The sequence below is a fragment of the Arachis hypogaea genome, chromosome 20 (assembly GCF_003086295.3).
Source record: "Arachis hypogaea cultivar Tifrunner chromosome 20, arahy.Tifrunner.gnm2.J5K5, whole genome shotgun sequence".
Taxonomy (NCBI): Eukaryota; Viridiplantae; Streptophyta; class Magnoliopsida; order Fabales; family Fabaceae; genus Arachis; species Arachis hypogaea.
The window spans coordinates 31,481,046-31,486,678 of record NC_092055.1 but is presented as its reverse complement, the minus strand read 5'-3'; positions in this window follow the sequence as shown (position 1 = coordinate 31,486,678).

The window sequence follows — 5,633 nt, the reverse complement described above, 5'->3', positions numbered from 1 at the left end:
CCTCAATCACACACCATAGAAGGGTGATCATAGCGGCAGGTAGCTCCGTCTCGTGAGTACTCGGCATAATAAAGTTGCTTAGGATCTGATGCCATAGCCGAGCCTCATCGTTCAAGTATGCCCGCTTGATTCCCTTAGGCATGGTGGTGTTCTGACCCATGACCCATGGGACAGTCGGGTCAAGGGCTATCCTGGCCTTGACGGCATCCCAGTCAAATTTCATGAAGCGCATGTCCTCCTCAGCCTTTTGATATCCATCTGGCTGATCGGATTTAGGCAGAAGCTTCAGAACATCTTCTATAGCCTCTTCAGTAACCAGAATCTGCTTCCCTCTTAGGTTCACTACAGCTAGGCAAGTTTTGAAGTAATTGCAGTAGAATTCCCTTACCCAAGATGCATTAACCTCAGTCAGGTTTCTCTCCAGGAAGAACCATCCTCTTTGTTTGATCTGATCAGAGGTGTAGTGCTGGAGTTCTTCTGGGATCTTCAGAGTCCTTTCCAGGTACAGGTTCCTGGAGTTTGCAAACACCGGATACTTCAGCTCGCAGTATCGGTTTGCAAATTTAATGGGATCAGTAGCAGGGAGTAGTTGGTCAGCCTTCTCCTGCGGGGTAAAGTGTTTCTCCCGCCAGGAGTCATCATGCATGAGGTCCAGGATGGACATAGAGGATTCTCCTCTTTTTCATTTGCCAGTGGTTGCCTTTCCTTTTCCTTTTCTCTGGGTGTCTGACATCCTGAAAAACAGAAAACCAGGATATAATAAAAATAGGAAAGCAGGTAGACAAATAATCGAAAGAAGCATATAATGGCAAAGGAGCAATAAAATAATGAAAATGAGTTAAGTAAATGTGCATTAAGGATTGTATAGGAGTGAAAAGTCCGAGAATAAAAATTCACAATCCACAATGTAAAAGGATTCATGTTAAGTAGGAAAAACGTCCGTCATGCCTTGGTTAGAATGTTAGAGAGAATAGTGAAAAATCAGAGGAGATGTTTTGAAAGGTAAGTGGGTTAGGAATGAAAAAGAGGTTAGGCAGTGAAAATTAGTGAATTAGGAAAAAGTGGATTAGAGTAAGTGGCATGAAGAGCATTTCCTAAATAACGAGAATTCACAAATTAAAGTAACAGATAACTCAAATTCAAACAAGGAAGTTAAGGATGAATCAAATGAATATAGCAAAGAGTGGAATTGAATCATCCAAGATGCAATTTATAAACCAGGAAATGAAAAAGACTAAGGAAGCTTGCCCTGTCATTCAAGAATTGGTTTGGTAAAAGCTGAGTAAAGCAGAGTGCAAGTTTGCCAAAACCAAAATAGGAATGAAAAGTAAAACAATTTACAGAAATTTGGGCAGCATCCCGGCTAAAATTGGATGTTCTCGGAAAATAAATTGTAATCAGAATAGCTCATATGAATTAAAATATAGCTGCAATTACATAAAGGGAATAAGAACATGAAAAAGCAGTGTAAAAAGCAGCATGAACAAGAAATTTCAGCATATGACAATATTAACAATACAGCAATAGCAGAATTGCGAAAATTAGAAAACAAGAAACATGAACAGCGTAATTAAATAGGCCTAAATTCACTAACCACATCCTAAGCTACCTAACAACCTAGAATCCACTACAACATGCATATCTAACTAGCCTAATGATGAACATAAACAGAAAAATAGAAAATTAACGATGAATGGAAAGAAGGGTGACGATCAGCAGAACCTGGAAGGCAAAGGAAAGAAAGTAGGGGCAGAGAGGTGGCTGAGGGATGGCGGTGGTGGCGGAAGACGCGGCGGTTGAGGGTGGCACGGCGGCGGTGGCGGCGGTTCAGAGGTAGGGTTTCAGGTAGGGAATGTGGGGGGAAAGGGGAAAGAAGGGAAGGGGGGCGTGGGTGGCGGATGGGTGGTGCGGCTGGGACGGAGCGGCGGCGGTGGGTGGTGGTCGCGGAGGGGGGCAGTGGCGGTGGAGGGAGGAAGAGGAAGAGAGAGGGGACTGGGGGGTGGCTGGGAGTTGTGGGTGGTGGTTGTGGAGAGAAGAGAGGAAGGAGAGGGGGATGGGGGGAGGGGGCGCGAATGGTAGGGTTTCGCGTGGTTGGGGGTTATTAATTTGAATCCACGCGATCGCGTGGAATGGGTAAATTATGAATGATGCGGTCGTGTGAGGCATGCGACCGCGTCGCTGGAAATTGTGCTAAACGCACAATTCCAGCGTCGTTTCAGCGCAACTCTCTGTCTCCTCTGGGGTGGTGGTGCAATCCATGCGATGCGATTGCGTCGCTCACGCTGTCGCGTGGGATTGGTGTTGTGCAAGTGACGCGATCGCATCAGGGACGCGACCGCGTGGGTCGTTTTGTGCGAAACGCACAATGGCTGCACGATTCCAGCCTAACTCTCTGGACATTGGGATTTACGCCGATCTCCAGATCATGCGGCCGCGTGAATGACGCGGACGCGTGGATAGTGTTTTTCGCAAGTGACGCGATCACATGAGTGATACGGTCGCGTCGCGCACCCCTTTTTTTATTTTATTTATATGCAGGTATGCAAGTATGCAGTATGCAATGCGAATGAATAATATTCAGGTTCAATTTGAAAAAGGAAATAAAAAATAAAAATAAATAACACGAAATAAAGCTGAAAAAGAAACGACCATACCATGGTGGATTGTCTCCCACCTAGCACTTTTAGTTAAAGTCCTTAAGTTGGACATTGGATGAGCTTCCTGTTATGGTGGCTTGCGCTTAAATTCATCCAGAAATCTCCACCAATATTTGGGTTGCCAATAGCCTCCGGGGTCCCAAACTAGGCATGTGAAGCTTCTGAGCAGCTTCAAACATATTCTCAGGCTCCCGGGGTGACGAATGTCAAAATAGTTTCCAGGATCCCAAACCTTGCTTTTAAATCCGCCTTCGTCTTGATTTATATTTTTCCATCCGGGCAGTTTAGAAAGTAGATTTTCACCAAGGTGACCAAACATTTTCCGAGATCCATTCGATAGATCATGATGCCAACCCGCACACTTCAAGTTGAAGCGTGGAACCTTATTGAACCTTGTGCACCAGCTCTGAGTACGAGCCATTTTCCTCTTACTCTTAACGCCACAGAGAGCTCTAAGCTGGCCATCTGTTTCAAGCAAACAATATTCAAGCGAAAAAGTAAAGATAGAGGTTAAGGATTGTACCCACTTGAAGCTTGTATTAGGTGGTAATGGCCTTGGGATAGGTGTTTCCAGTGGTTCTGTGAGTTCTACTCCCTTGTGCTCTTCTGTGAATTTCTTCACTTCCTTGCAGACTTCTTCAATTGCATCCATGTCCTGATCAAAGCCTTCTATGTCTTCCTCGTCACTTAAGTCATAAATGGGAGGTTGAGAGAAATCTACCTCCGCATCATCTTCGTATTCACTTGGGAAAGATTCTGCGATCTCAGAGAATTCACTTGCTGGTGCAAGTTCACTACTGGGAGAACTTGACTTGAGATCATCATTATCAACGAAACTTGCTTCTTGGATTATTCCGTCCAGTTCTTCATAAAAGATTTGCCTTGGGGGCTGTGTACTATCCTCCTCAGCATTAATTGTAACGTCCTTGACAGAATTATCCACAACTCTGGATTCCCATGGAGGCTCAGTGTCTCCTAGGTCTTCAACCAACTCTTCTTCTTGTGTAATGACAGCTTCCTCTACTTGCTCCAGTACGAAGTCATGCTCTGTTCTGTCCACTGGAGTTTCTAGTATCTCCTTCATGCTACGCTCATCATTAGATTGTCCACACGGAGTTGTGGGAGGTCCTTGAATGTTCGAACATCTAGAAGATAATTGACTTATTGCTTGCTCCAGTTGATAAAGGGTTGTTTGAAGTTGATTTACTGTTTCCTTGAGGCGAACCTCTGATTCTCGGGGTGCTGGATTTGGACGTGGTAAATTGGGAAATGGTGGTGTTTGGGAGTAATTGGATTGGAATCGGGGTAAATGAGGATCGTATGGTGGCGAATGGTGAAAAGAAGCTTGTGAGTGTGGTGATTTGAAGTTATGTTGAGAGGATGGCCTATGAGCACAGGGTGGGACTTGTTGGTAACTACAGGGTTGTCCACCATGTCTATTTGCTTGGTATGCATTGTAGAATGGTCTTTGTCCATGATATCTTGGAGGGTGTTGTTGCCTAAAGGGTTGATCAGATCCTCTTGGCTCCATCCATCTTTGATTGCTCTGACCTTGATGCATGTTCCTGTTATAACTTTGACTCCTTTCAACAATATTAGAACCAAACTCGAAGCGAGAGGGGTGAGAATTCATAGTAGCTAATGGAAATAAAAAGGGAAAATAAAGATAAATAAACAAGTAAAAGAAAAATATTTACAATAACCAATAATAAGGCACACAATTGCAGCTCCCCGGCAACGACGCCATTTTGACGTTGGGATTTTTGCTAGTAAAGAATTTATAAAAATAGTCGCATTGTAGATATAGTTTCTAAACCAACAGAAATCCCTTCGTACAAACGTTTTGGTTGTCACAAGTAACAAACCCCTAAATAAATTGATAATCGAAGTATTCAAACCTCGGGTCGTCTTCTCAAGGAACTGCAGGGAAGTATGTTCTTATTATTGGTTATGAGTCTTGTAAATTGGGATTTTGAAGATGAGGAACAGGTAATTTAAATTGGAATTAAAGTAAGTAAAAGACTGTAATTTAAATAAATAACTGTAAAACACACTTTTGGCAAGGTATGAGAAATTAGAAGTCCTATCCTAGTTATCCTTATCAATGATGATGAAAATTGAATCTTAATTCCACTTAGTTAACCTTTGCTAGAGCAAGGGAAAGTCAAGTGACTAATTATTTAGATCCTCAAATCCTAGTTAATCCCTAAGGAAAGATTGGGATTATTGAACTTCAATTCAATTAGCAAAGATAACGATTATCAATCTTGTTGAGTTTGATAACTGTTGAGTTACTGATTTCTTAACCAAGACCAAAAGGGGAAAAGTAAATCTACTGGAATAAAAATGTCTTCAGATTGGGGATAAAAGTAACATAATTAAAAGGAAGCAATTGTAAACTGAAATACCTCAAATAACATTAATTCAAAGAGTAATCTGTAACATAGAAGAATTCATAAATTAAATTGAGAAAATAATAAAAAGAAATATTGAACCTGGTAAAGAGATAATCCTGAAAGCGCATAAAATCCTAAATCTAAATCCTAATCCTAAAGAGAGAGGAGAGAACCTCTCCCTCAAAACTACATCTAAATCATCAATACTGACTAATTGGAGACTCTCCTCTGAATGGATGCATTTCCCCACTTCATAACCTCTGGGAGCGTTTTCTGTAATTTTTGGTGCGTGGCCTCTGTCGCGCGATCGCGTCAAGCACGCGGTTGCGTCGCTGTTAATTCGCGTTGGCATGCGGCCGCGTCGTCCATGCGATCGCATCGCTGCATGTTTCTTCAAAAACTCCGTTTTATGCTTTCCTTCCAATTTTGTATGTTTTCTTTCCATTCTTTAAGTCATTTCTGCCTTAGAAGATCTGAAATTACTCAACACACGAATCACGGGATCGAATGGTAATAAAGGGAAATTAAAATAATTACTTTTAAAGCATAGGAAACATGTTTTTCACATACATCACATAAT